This window comes from Pseudophryne corroboree, chromosome 12 (genome assembly GCF_028390025.1).
Source record: "Pseudophryne corroboree isolate aPseCor3 chromosome 12, aPseCor3.hap2, whole genome shotgun sequence".
Lineage (NCBI taxonomy): Eukaryota > Metazoa > Chordata > Amphibia > Anura > Myobatrachidae > Pseudophryne > Pseudophryne corroboree.
The window spans coordinates 31109050-31124088 of NC_086455.1; the positions used below are offsets into that span (position 1 = coordinate 31109050).

The 15039-nt window shown below is 43.0% G+C and overlaps 1 long non-coding RNA gene across 1 annotated transcript in view; it reads right to left on the reverse strand.

The window, feature by feature from the left end:
- LOC134979891 (uncharacterized) overlaps window positions 1–10506 on the reverse strand; it is a 90921-nt gene extending 80415 nt beyond the window's left edge. The window contains exon 1 of the long non-coding RNA XR_010190293.1: window positions 10408–10506. This is a non-coding gene — a long non-coding RNA (uncharacterized LOC134979891). The remainder of the gene's footprint in view (window positions 1–10407) is intronic.
- Between the last annotated feature and the right edge of the window lie 4533 nt (window positions 10507–15039).

The following is a 15039-nucleotide window of genomic DNA, read 5'->3' on the forward strand; positions in this document are numbered from 1 at the left end:
ATATATATCTATATAGCTTCTTAATTTCTATCCTTGTGAAAACACTAAACTCCCAGTGGTCTTACACCAACAACCACCACAATGTATACTTTACACCTGTGCTTAGTTCCATATATCTGCGATGACTGACCATCGATTCTGAGCATCATGTTTGGTGAAGGATTCCCCTCAGCAGAATGAAGATATGAAGGACATACTTAAGAACTTTCACATAGAAATTGAGTATTGATTCTTGTTTGATTATTATTCTTTTGAACTGCATGCAATTTTCATAACATCGCGTATATGCATCAATAAATTGTATTTCTATATTTAAATATAATAATGAGTCTCAGAGTATATTTATAGCTTGACATAGAATAAAAGTGGTGTAGCATTCGAGGTCACTTGCAAGGTAATGTGTTCATAATGAACAGATCTGGACTAACATGCTTCTTGTAAAATATTGCCCTGTAAAATCAAGTGAAAATGTGTTTTAATGTTATTACCGCAATTGCATTTTAGAATGTAATTAAATGAACAGAACAGATTCGATATTGCTTGGGTGTACCAATATGGCCCTATCTGAAACTGTATTAACATAAATAAATAATTTTTGCTATAAATTGCAAAGCCAATTAAAGTTGATAGAAATGCTGAAATTGCTGAACAGTTTCCAGAAGATTAAATTATGCATTTGCTTTAGGAATGATGTTGGACCCACATGTGTCTGTTAAAATTAAGCATAGCTTCATGTATAAATGTAATTAAGACCTTAAACCTTAAAATAAAAGATCATTGTGCATTATTTTTAATTAGTTAAAAGACTGTCAAAACGATGGACACCTGGGCCGGATAATAGGGGGAGCATCTCTACTCACCGGTTTTTGGAAGTCCTGCTGCTGGGAGCTGGGGCTCTGTTTGCTGAGAGTATGTGAGTGTGAGTGTGTGTGTATGTGTGTGTGTGTGTTTGTGTAGTGTTAGCCTTTTATATATATAATATATACTGTAGACCAGTACTGGCACATGTAAGCTCACCAGTCCCAGCACAGGTCCCGGCCAGTCTGGGGGGTAGAGGACAACAGTAGCCGCCAGCAGCTGGCCCGTGGGTAGGTGCATGGCCTGTGTGGGGTGTTGGAGTGGTGAGCACAGTACTCCAGCCCTCCACTGCCGCAGAGTTTATATAAAGCAACTGAGCCGATTATCTGCCTCCTCCTCACCCACATCATCTGCAGCCCCAGCACCTACCCCTACTCCTCCCGGTTATCACACTGCTCACCCCACACAGGATCTCACCCCTTCCTGCTGGACTGATTCACCATCTCTTAACGTCGGTAAGTGGCCACACGTGTCCCCGGTGCCTGTGCTCAGAGCACTGAGGGACCGTGGTTCCTGCATCTGATTCTGTGTTACTGCTGCTATTTGTTGCTGAGTCCTGGGATGGCAAGTAATCTGGGGTTGTATATGGAGGAGGGGGTGCAGAGTATGTGGTGTATGGCCGGAGCAGTATAGGGAGGAGGGAGATGCCCTGTACATAGGGGGCACTATATGGAGGAGTATGGGAGTGCAGTGTGTATATAGGGGCAGTATATGGTGGGGGGTACAGAATTTGAAAGAGGATGAGGGTGCAGTGTATATAGGGCAGTATATTGTGGGGAGTGCAGTGTACATAGGGTGTGTGTGTGTCTGTCTGTGACCCCAAACGGAAATCCATCAGGCACCCTCCAGTGGCATTTGGCGACAACAGAGAGGTGACTATATTGAAAAACTCTGCATCTCTCTCTCCACTGTTCCTATCTGCCAATACCACTGTACTCTCTCCCCAGTCCCTATCTACCCCAACCCCTCTCCTCTCTCCCCAGTCCCTATCTACCCCAACCCCTCTCCTCTCTCCCCAGTCCCTATCTACCCCAACCCCTCTCCTCTCTCCCCAGTCCCTATCTACCCCAACCCCTCTCCTCTCTCCCCAGTCCCTATCTACCCCAACCCCTCTCCTCTCTCCCCAGTCCTTATCTACCCCAACCCCTCTCCTCTCTCCCCAGTCCCTATCTACCCCAACCCCTCTCCTCTCCCCCCAGTCCTTATCTACCCCAACCCCTCTCCTCTCTCCCCAGTCCCTATCTACCCCAACCCCTCTCCTCTCTCCCCAGTCCCTATCTACCCCAACCCCTCTCCTCTCTCCCCAGTCCCTATCTACCCCAACCCCTCTCCTCTCTCCCCAGTCCATATCTACCCCAACCCCTCTCCTCTCTCCCTAGTCCTTATCTGCCTGAACCCTCCACCCTCTCTCTTTTCTCTCCAGTCCCTATCTATTTTACTCCTATATGTCTGTTATCCTTCTAAAACCCTGGTGCTATTTTATTCTTGGAAATCTCCTACTGATGATCATTCATTGTTAATATAAAATTGGCAGAATGATTGTTTGATACATGGGCTGATTTAGGTTCATTTGCATTTTTCTTAATACTAATATTTCTTGAATCAGGATAAATTTACTTGAATATTACACTGGCCACATGATAACTTGTTTATCTCTTCTCTATCCCACAGTAATGAATATAATCATGAGATAAAAAAGACCTGTTTTCTGAATAACCTAACCTTCAAGAGGGATATATTTTTCCTTTCCAAAGTAGTAGGGGGATAAAAATATATCTATATACTTAAGAGCAAAAGGAAAATTAGTTTTACACTTATAAGAGTGTCATATATTTTCCCCTAGAAAGGAAGTGGCAAAGACACCATTAGCCAATCAGATAGGGCAATCTAATTCTACTTATCTTCTTCTTCATCATCATCATCAGTGCAGATTTTGTGTAGATCTTCTTTTGTATAGCTCATATTTTGGATATATATTGGGTGGTATTCAAAGATATATCACACCCAATCTACTTTCTAAAGTGATCCCCGTTATTGCGCATATCGCACCCATAGTAATCAGGAGTAGCTGCATAAAGGGTTGGTCACCCTCGCTACCCAGGGGGTAGCGAGCTGAAATGAAGATATCACGTCCGTCAGCAGAAACAGAATAGGTGTGGAAGGGGATGAAAAGAATTGAATACCGCCCATAGAATGAAGTTAATAAAAGCTATCTAGAACAGGGGTGGCCAACCAGTCATAGGCAAAGAGCCAGAAAAGATCCACAGTAAAGGTGAAGAACCAATATCATGCGCGCGCCGTAGGCGTGCGTGCAAAAATGGGGGCGTGGCCTCGTTGTCGCAAAGCCACACCCCATTTTTGTGATCACACCTTTCGGTATCACATTTGTAGGAGTATGACCTTGTGTCATAACCCCGTTTTTAGTCATGTTGTACAGTGCCACATACATATAATGCCCCAGTACAGTGCCACATACATATAAAAATGCCAAAATATGGGTGCCTCCACAGTGCCAGATACACACATGTCCCCACAGTGCCAGATAAATATATGCCCCCAGTGCCAGATACACATGTCCCCACAGTAGCAGATATACATGCTCCCACAGTGCCAGGTACATGCCCCACAGTGCCAAATACATATATTCCGCACAGTGCCAAATACATGTATGCCCCCACAGTGCCAAATACATATATGCCCTACAGTGCCAAATACATATATGCCCCACAGTGCCAGATACACATGTCCTTACAGTGCCAGATATGCCAACAGTGCCGGATACACATGTTCCCAGAGTGCCAGATACACATGCCCCCACTGTGCCTGATATGCCCCCAGTGCCAGCTATGCCCCCAGTGCCAGATACACATGTCCCCACAGTACCAGCTATGCCCCCAGTGCCAGATACATACGTCTCCACAGTGGCAGACATGCCCCAGTGCCAGACATGCCCCCAGTGCCAGATACACATGTCCCCACAGTGCCAGCTATGCCCCCAGTGCCAGATACACATGTCCCCACAGTGCCAGCTATGCCCCCAGTGCCAGATACATATGTCTCCACAGTGCCAGACATGCCCCAGTGCCAGACATGCCCCAGTGCCAGATACACATGTCTCCACAGTGCCAGACATGCCCCAGTGCCAGACATGCCCCCAGTGCCAGATACACATGTCCCCACAGTGCCAGATATGCCCCCAGTGCCAGACATGCTCCCAGTGCCAGATATGCCCCCAGTGCCAGACATGCCCCAGTGCCAGATATGCCCCCAGTGTCAGATACGCCCCAGTGCCAGACATGCCCCACATGCCCCAGATATGCCCCAGTGACAGATTTGCCCCCAGTGCCAGAGATGCCCCAGTGCCAGACATGCCCCCAGTGTCAGATATGCCCCAGTGCCAGACATGCCCCACATACCCCAGATATGCCCTCAGTGCCAGATATGCCCCAGTGCCAGATATGCCCCAGTGCCAGACATGCCCCCAGTGCCAGATATGCCCCAGTGCCAGATATGCCCCAGTGCCAGACATGCCTCTAGTGCTAGATATGCCCCAGTGTCAGATATGCCTCCAGTGTCAGACATGCCCCCAGTGCCAGATATGCCCCAGTACCAGACATGCCCCCAGTGTCAGATATGCCCCAGTGCCAGACATGCCCCCAGTGCCAGACACACATGTCCGCAAAGTGCCTCAGCTCCCCCCCCCCCAAGTGCTGCTCACTGCTCTGCTGGAGGGGAGGAGAGCGCAGCATGCACCTCTCCTGCCCCGCTGACTCCGGCGGTGGTGTTTATCTTCAATTCGGTGCCGGCCTGTGAGTCAATCAGAGCTCGCGGTCCGGCAGCCAATCAGGAGCCTTAGCTGCCGGACCGCGAGCTCTGATTGGCTCATGGGCCAGCGCTGAATTAAAAATACCGCTGCCGGAGTCAGAGGGGCAGGAGACGCGCACGCTGCGCTCTCCTCCCCTCCCCTCACACACCGGAGACCTGCTGGGCAGTGTGTGTTGGGCAGCGGTGGCCAGGTGCGGATTGAGCCGCATGCGGAGGATGAAAGAGCCGCATGCGGCTCGAGAGCCGCTGGTTGGCCACCGCTGATCTAGAAGATGATTGATTGTCCAATTGTCCAAATGTACACTCTTTATAAAGCTTGAAACATCTCCCCTACAAATACACTACTGACCGGTCTGACTCAGTGAATTTGTAAAAAAAAATGCCCTTTCTGCCTTTCACCTACTGTATGTCTGTCTACCTACCTAATTCTTTACTTGTGTAAGGATTTGCAAGTGTAAGACACAGCCAAATCTGCATTATATATGTACTGTACAGTACAAAATATTAGGAATATATATATATATATATATATATATATATATATTTTTTTTTTTTTACACAACACAAAATAAATAAAAAGAAACTCTACATGAACACATACTGTCGACAGAGGCGGATTGGCCATAGGGTTTACAGGGAAGATTCCCGGTGGGCCAACGCACCCGCGGGGCCTGTTTTGTGTGAGGACATGTGGTCCTTTTTATAGACATAATGAATAAGATGCAAAATAATTTGCATATATGAAAATGACTTTGCCACTTAGCCTGTGATTGCAGATGATCTAGTGTATGCTCTGTCTGCCTGCTTGGCTGACATATAAGATTGAGTGAATAGTGATTGGTATATAGTTGGTGTAATAAGCAAGAAAATATATCTTTCTAAAGAATGATATAGTTTCCTAAATTCTGAAGGTGTATCATATAATGTGCTCATAATATTTAATTTTATTTATTTTTAACTTCCCCCTTGATGCTGGACATGCCCACTATCTGGAAAGTCTTGTGGGGAGGGTGCTGCTGCCATGGCCCATGGCTAGACCTTACACCTCTGGTGCTGCCCATGTGGGGCCACTAGTACAAATTTTTCCAGGGACACTTTTTGTTTCCAATCCGCCCCTGACTGTCGATCTATTAATGCTTAAACCACTGTGTACATTGCCTACATAGTCTTGCATTTGCAATGTGACAAAACAAACATTTGTATAACAAAATATGCAATGTACTGTTAAAGCTTTACAAAGTTCATTATTTTATTCTGAATATTTTCTTTTTCTTTACTAAAAAAAAAATGAGCTACAAGGCTTCCTGGATACACAGTAAAGTACTTAATCTAACATTCCATTCATGCTCCATTTCGGTTCTTAAATAGAATAAATTTTAGTTCCCAGGAACACCAAGAGTGAGATTGTGGGCTTTTCAGAACAAGACCTGGCTGTACAGGAAAACTTCATATAAGCACAATCTGTCAATTATTTTCATATTCTTTCTAAAAATAAAATTGATGCTTTGTGGAACAAACAATGAAATAAAATGATTTACTGCAACAGTTCGAGAGCAATGTGAATAGATTTTGGGAGACATACTTCTTACTGATTATTGCTATAAATCAGAGCTGGAACATACTTTGTCATATGAAAAGAAGAAGAAGCAAAAACAGAGTTAAATGAAAATTAAATTATAGGTGACACAAAAATTGGAGCTTTGTCCGCACAATCCCCAATATATAAAAAATGTTACATGGTTGTGACTGACTATATAACACAGAAGCCAATGTACAGGTGAATACTGTATATGACAGCAATACAAGAAAGCATAATAAACTCTGCAACAATACAGTTTTATTTTTGTAATACATTTTAATTAATTACAATTCATAATTGTTATAAAGAAAATTATTTTTTATTTTGCTATGTGTGTTAACTCCCTGACGAAAGAAAGAAAGAAAGAAAGAAAGAAAGAAAGAAAGAAAGAAAGAAAGAAAGAAAGAAAGAAAGAAAGAAAGAGGGTAAGGGAGAATATGTGAGGGGCACAGGGCATCCCTGCTTTCCGTGAGTAACTGCTATGGGCTAGATAGAGGTCCATCACACCTGGAACATGGATGCATACAGACATGGAGTTTGCCGCAGATCCATCACATCTATACTGCAGTGTCATCTGGTATAATGACAATATGTAGGATGGGTGCTTGAATGTTCTGTGGAAAAATGGATTATGTTTCCACAAATACTGTAGTCCCTAATTGCTATAGGGACACCACACCAAAGTCCACTCTTCTATAGGACTGCAGCTCCCCTTCCTTTCTGAATAATCCTGGGATCCCACAGGACTGCAACATGTTTTAACAATAAATGGATAGGGGGTGCCCCATGGTGCATAAAAATATTTATTCTTGGACATACAATAAAACACAGCACTTAAGAATGGATAGCCTCATACCCTGTGTATGTATTCTGTGTGCTGGCTACCACATGGCATTCAACAGCTATCCCTGGCAACCTCCTCTCTCACAACCCGTGCTGTGAGCTGCTTTCAGAAGCCGCAGCACACCGGGACCACGCTGGAATCGTTGATGCAGTCCCTAAAAGTTGGTTTTTGTGCACATCTGCTGGTCCCAGACCCAATATGTTATTGTTTTTGTACAAGTGAAATGGGACTGGTAGTCACAATGACCATCTGGAATGAAACAGAATAGTTACTGAGTGCCTAAGGTTTTGCTGACAATCAGATGATCCCAATAATATCACCTGCTGCTGGAAGCAAGGGGAGTTGGCATTCCCCTCAAATGAAGAAATTAAAGAGAAAATAGCTTCTGCACTGTCAGCTAAACAGGGAAAATCTCAGCACATAAATTATTGAATACTGTGTGCAATTCTTGAATACTATGTGCAAATCTTGAATACTGTGTGCAATTCTTGAATACTATGTGCAAATCTTGAATACTGTGTGCAATTCTTGAATACTGTGTGCAATTTTGGGTATCATATTACAAAAAGGATATCCTGTAGCTAGAAAAGGTTCAGAGGCAGGCGACCAAACTAATCAAAGGCATGGAGACGCTGGAATACGAGGAAAGGCTTGCAAGGCTAGGCATGTTTACATTGGAAAAGAGGAGACTAAGAGGGGACATGATCAACATCTACAAATATATAAGGGGTCAATACACAGAGCTTGGGAGGGACCTGTTTTCTATAAGATCAGCACAGAGAACACGTGGACACTCGCTTAGGTTAGAGTAGAGGAGTTTCCACACATTGAGATGAAAAGGTTTTTTCACAGTAAGGACAATACGTGTTTGGAATTCCCTGCCTGAGAGAGTAGTAATGGCGGACTCAGTCAACACCTTTAAGAATGGGTTAGAAAAATTCCTCTTGGATAAAGGTATTCAGGGTTATGGTGCGTAGGCACGCATTATAGTTAATTTAACTAGTCCTAACATTAAAAAAAATAGTCCTATAATTAGACTGCATAGGAGACCACAAATAGGTTGAACTCGATGGACAAATGTCTTTTTTCAACCTTAGTTACTATGTTACTATGTATTAATAAAAATATGTTTATTAAACAAATCTGTAACACAAAATAAAAATGCTCCGGGGAGCTTATAATAAAAGTGGTCAATTGTGCTTATCGAGTTATAATCAAGATACAAAAAAGAATCAATACTCTAACAAATTGTCAATATATAGCAAATCTTATGATGTATCCACTGTAGAAATGTCTCAAGTAATGTAGGGTAGACCCATAAAAATATAGATGATAATAAAAAGTTCAGCAGTTTTGCCTTGACCATCTGGACCACCAACCAGAATGCAAAATGGGCAGCCCCCTTCACGTAAAAACGTAGGAGCTGCAACTGTCAATCCCCAATTAACTATTTTTCCATTAACCAGTCATGGACACTAAAACCAGAGGATTTGGGGGTAGAATACCATTTCCAGTGCTAGTAGAGCGTGCTACATTATTCTTCCCCTTTGCAACAATTAATTGCTAAATGTTTCAAATATGTATGTATCTGTGTTATTTTCTGTTGTAATAGTGGGGGTCATTCCGAGTTGATCGCTAGCTGCTGTTGTTCGCAGCTCAGCGATCAGGCTAAAAATCAGCATTTCTGCGCATGCATATGCACAGCATTGTGCACTCGCGACGTAAGGGTACAAAAGCCTTTGTGGTTTTGCACAGGTTCTAGCGACGTTTTCATTCGCACTGGCGTCCGTAAGAAGATTGACAGGAAAGGGGCGTTTCTGGGTGGTAACTGACCGTTTTCAGGGAGTGCTTAGAAAAATGCAGGCGTGCCAGGGAAAATGCAGGCGTGGCTGGGCAAATGCTGGGCGGGTGTGTGATGTCAAAAGCCGTCCCTCCAACATTAGACTCAACGCACACGAAGAGTAAGTACAGGGCTGGTCTTGTTTTGCACAAAATGATTTTGCAGGCGCTCTGCTGCACAGGCGTTCGCACTTCTGCAAAGCGAAAATACACTCCCCGGTGGGCGGCCACAATGCGTTTGCTCGGCTGCTAAAAACTGCTAGCGAGCGATCAACTCGGAATGACCTCCAGTATGTTACATTAAATGCATGAGTTCAAAGAGATATATGCAAGAGAGTGATACAAACCAGTGAATTGACCAAGATCTGATTGAAAAGTTAGATGCTAAATGCTAAATGTGAGATAAGTAAAGCCGGGTACATAGTAGGTGATGCTGAAATGCCGGCGATGATGAATCGTTGATTGATATAGCATTCAACAACAGTGCCGTAACTAGACATTTTGGCGCTGTGTGCAAGAAATAGCATCGGCGCCCCCCCCCCCCCCCCGATCAATCATACACCGCAAGTTGCGGGCATCAAAAAATAGGGGTGTGGCTTCACGGAGCATCTATTAGTTATGTAACACCGTACGGTAGCACCCTTTACTCACACTACACCGCACAGTAGCGTCTGTTACTCACATCACTCTGCACGGTGGCGCCCATTAGTCACATTACACCACAAGGTAGCATCCATTAGTCACATTACACCACACGGTGGCACCCATTAGTCACATTACACCACACAGTAGCGTCCATTAGTCACATTACGCAGAGCGGTGGCATCCATTAGTCGCAATACAGAGTGCGATAGTTTCGGTCAATCACATTACACAGCGCGGTAGCGTCCATAAGTCACATTACACAGCATGGCAGCGTCTGTCGGGCACATTACACAGCACGGTAGCCGGGTAGTGTCCATCAGCCACATTACACAGCGCGGTAGCCAGGTAGCATCCATCGGCCACATTATACAGCACAGTAGCGTCCATCGGCTACATTATACAGCATGGCAGCATCAGTCAGTCACATTACACAGCATGGCAGCGTCCGATAGTCACAGACAGTAGTACTTATAATATATATATATATATATATATATATACACACATACATATATATGCACATACATACATATACATATACATATATATATATATATATATACACACACACACACACACACACACACACACACACACACACACATACAAACACATACAAACACAGATTAATGTATGTGCAGTTTTTGGAGGGTTTTTTTTTTTTAACAAATCTTTATGCTGTATTTTACACAGTGATTTGTTTTTAAAATTGCTGAGATACAGTCCCGGATGAGCAACCACAAGGCCAGTCTATCTTAATCTTGTTTAGTTTACTGGCCAGAACATTAATATACAAATACTGGTGTACAGTACCTACATGTTATGGAGTCTGCAGGAGGGGAGGGAGAGGAGAAAGAAAATTACTTCACTCGTGTGAAGGCAGCAGCAGCCGTCTAGCAGTCATCTCCAGAACCCGGAAGTGTGTGCACACAGTGCAGAGAAGAGCAGGAGGAGGGGGGCGGACTAAGCAGAGGGGGAATGATCATGGGGAGAGAGTCTACATTCACAGACAGCGCGCCGCTGCCTGCTGTGACTGTAATGTAATGTATATTAGCAGCGCTGCCTCTGGCAGGGAAGGTGCCGGGCGCAGCGCTACTAATATTACACTACACTACAGCAGGCAGCGCTGCAGCTGGTGGGGAGCAATCAGTGTGTGCGAATGGTGCGCCCACAGCCTAACTGCGCTGTGTGCCTTGCCCCCTTCGCACACACCTAGTTACGGCACTGTTCAACAATATAGCACAAACACAACGAACGTTATCGTTCAATGAAAATGATCAATGACGTCACCGCCGCCATTCCCGAACATGTAGCGCAGCCCGACATTGACGGGTTGAGCTGCATGTCATCTCAATATTAGAGATCGCCGAACAAGGTGCTGGAGAGCGCATCGTTCATCGGTCCCCAATATCACCCCTATACACACTGGATAATATAAGTTGGGAAACAGTTAAGCAACAGCTGGAATCCAAGAAGTTTATTGAACGTTGTTTTTTTTTTAAGTTCGAAATTGAAAAGGCCAGTACTAATAAAATACATCTTGTAAAAGCAATGTCCTTTTACATTTTAGGCATATATACAATCGGAAGTATCAGGTTAATAAACCCCCAAGAGAGAAAACTGTGTAAAAAGCAAAAAAAGAGAGCAAAAGTTATAGTATTACAAAGTAGGAGATATGCTTAATGCATTACCTCCAGTCATGGGAGCAAACAAGGACTACACAATAAAAGTGGATTTTCTAAAATAAAGCACAGTATGCCTCGATGAGTAAGAAGGCACCCTGCTGATATCATACACTAATGCTAAAACTCCAGCACTTTTGAGGATGTGTGAAATGAGGTTGTGTTTGCTCTAGAGACAGCTGCATGTGTGGTTACAGCGTAAGCAGGTACAGCATCTAAACTTTATCTTGAAATACTGTAAAAATCACCCTCTGCTATCTGTCAATTACACCCAGCCTTTCATAACTCACATCCATGATCACCAGGACATAAAAAATTGCACCCTTCTTCAATCAATCTCTAAACTACTTTTTGGAATGACATCTACAGTATTCTCTTTTCTGATGTTATCATCTTGTCTGAGCAGTGTCCTTTAGTTATCGTTTGATATCATTTGGCTGTATACTGCAACAGTTGCACCCAGATGCTTCTTCTAAGGTTTTGTCCAGGTAACCAGTCCCTTGCATTGCATTCCAGACATCATCTAAAACTAGTGAGCCACCATTATTTACTGTATTGGACAGAAATCATTCGATAATTCTGTCTGCTGTGCCTATATAATATCACCTCTGTCCTGCGAATTTGATGCAATTGTAACCACTGAACACTTTTTTTGTTATATCCAAGGGCAACTATTATATCCAAGGGTATATCCAATTATATCCAAGGGTAACTACTGCAACAAAATGGAAAGGCTGGTGAAAAATACCCCCCCCCCAAAAAAAAAAAAAGAAGCCAAAGACAAAGAGAAATTTGCCTCTAGAATGCAGCTTTGTGTGGCATCTATGGAGATGTGTGGCCAGAGGGGCAGTCAAGCTGTAGCAAGAGATAGCAATAAAACAAAATAAAACAATGTCATGTATTGCGCCATTTCCTTCCCTCCTCTATGCACTGAAATCCCCCTTCTCTTCCAAGGTGTAGGAGATCAGCTCTGCTTGTTTGTAGTAACTGAGTTCAAAAACAGAGCATTGCGGCTCTGTTTCCAACATAAAGAGAAGATCCTGGAGCCACATTTATGAAAACTGATCAGCAGTGAATTAAAAAAAGACCATGTTGCCAAAAGTCATCAATCAGACCTTTGCTTTCATTTGCTATATTGTGCTGCAAAAGTGACATCATCTGACTGCTTCTTGTCATCCATACAGCCTTTTCTACACGTTATCTGAGGAAAGGCGTTCATAAATGACGCCCATGGTGTTGGAAGTTAAACCATAGAGTAGCGACAAGGGTTGTGGTACAAAATGTTGACATTCAGAATGATGTCAATATTCACAATGTCATCATTTCCAAAATGTTAACAGTGTTCATATTAACAGTCGGCATGTCGACATAGCATTGTCAGACAAATTTAGCCCCAACCCCACCTCTAACTTTAACCAGCAGCTTGTCCCTAGCCCTAATCCTAACCACTGCCTACACATAACCACAACACTAAAAATAAACTGGCTGTTGGCATGATAAGCATGTCAACTTTATGTCCATGTCATCATTGAATGTCGACATCTATAACATGTCTAAACTATGACGTTGACATTCTGAATTTTGACATAGTGACTACCTACCGCAACAAGAGATGGAGATGGAGACTGGATAGAGGGGGAGTTGGCTGGGGCACTGTACAGTACAAGCACACAGTAGCCTTGGTACAACATCATTTAATTTAAGCCTAAACTGTTCCTCTCATCTGTTTGCTTATTTGCATTCAATCATCAGTCCAAGCCTGCAGGAAGGAAATCATTCCATAATTTACATAATTCTAAAATAACAAGCACAGTATTAATTGCTGTCTGAAGACTGTTAGGTAACAACTCAATTGTGACTAATTAAAGATCTGGCTACTTCTTTTGGGAGTAATCCACAAAGATAGTCTTCCTCTGGGTAATTTGATATTCAGTAACCTCATTAAATATTAGTGCCTACTTCAACAATAATTTGCTAGTAATTCCGTGGAAAGCGCGTGTTTCACATAACATAAAGCGTGGCTGTTATCTACTGGGCTGTAGAGTCAGGGGGAGGGGTACTATCTGCAAAGTCATTGCTGACATCCTGCTAGTCACTCAATTGAAAATGTTACTTAAAAATGAGTCACATGACATGTAAAAGGCAAACGAGCACAGCACCAGGACCAAAGTATGCTTTGTAAAGGAAATACAACTAGCCACTGTTTATATTGCTATAGATACAGTATATTATTTGCTGCTTTAATTCTTTGATATAGTAACATAGTAACTATGGTTGAAAAAAGACAATTGTCCATCGAGTTCAACCTATTTGTGGTCTCCTATGCAGTCTTATTATAGGACTGGTTATTTTTATGTTAGGACTAGTTATATTAACTATAATGCGTGCCTCCGCACCATAACCCTGAATATCTTTATCCAATAGGAATTTATCTAACCCATTATTAAAGGTGTTGACTGAGTCCGCCGTTACTACTCTCTCAGTCAGGGAATTCCAAACACGTATTGTCCTTACTGTGAAAAAACCTTTTCGCCTCAATGTGCGGAAACTCCTCTACTCTAACCTAAGCGAGTGACCACGTGTTCTCTGTGCTGATCTTATAGAAAACAGGTCCCTCCCAAGCTCTGTGTATTGAACCCTTATATATTTGTAGATGTTGATCATGTCCCCTCTTAGTCTCCTCTTTTCCAATGTAAACATGCCTAGCCTTTCAAGCCTTTCCTCGGATTCCAGCGTCTCCATGCCCTTGATTAGTTTGGTCGCCCGCCTCTGAACCTTTTCTAGCTCCAGGATATCCTTTTTGTAATATGGTGCCCAAAATTGCACACAGTATTCAACATGTGGCCTCACTAGTGATTTATATAATGGGAGTATAATACTCTCGTCCCTTGCATCAATTCCCTGTTTTATGCATGCTAATATATTATTAGCCTTCTTTGCTGCACTCCTACTTAGGGTACTGCTGCTTAATTTGTTATCTATGTGAACCCCTAAGTCTATTTCCAATACAGAATCCCCTAATATTACCCCATTTAGTATGTATTCCAACAATTTTTTTTAAAGATAGAGCAAGAAAATTTTGATGCTTACCCCCAAGTTGAATTCTGCATACCTAAAGGATAAATAAAAAGGGGCAGACTAGATGGGCCAAGTGGTTCACATTTACCGTCAAATTCTATGTTTCTATGTTACTATGACATTAATGCAACATAAAGCATTGTAACCATGTCATCTTTTACTGTAAATGTAAAAAAAATGCAATACCATTATGTTTAAAGTTTTAAAGCCAACACACTTACAATGCTTTATATTGCATTCACATCATGTCCACCTGTCATTTTTCGATATACAGTAATACAGTCATCCTTCTCATTGTCCACATTCTGAATATTGGGAGCTATTTAGAGATGGATGCATATTTTGCTCTTGCAGCAAAATCTGCTTCGATATACAGATGGGTCCACGGTTATCTTGGCTAGTTTGCTGCGTCTAGGCACACCATGGTTTATTAACATAAACCCTTTATCTATTGTTCTCAGATGCAATACAATACAGAGAACAATACAGCAGGGGATTAAGTCATTACAGCAGGGGATTAAGTCCGACTGCCCAGTCTCAATTAATCCTATTAAAGGTCAAGATAAACATGGACCCATCTGTACTCACATGCTGGGAGCCGCCCAGCACAGGGCAAGGCCACCCAGCATGTGTTGTGCCGCCCCGCGATGCCGCATTGAATAGCTTGGCCGCGTAGGCAGGGGCACCAC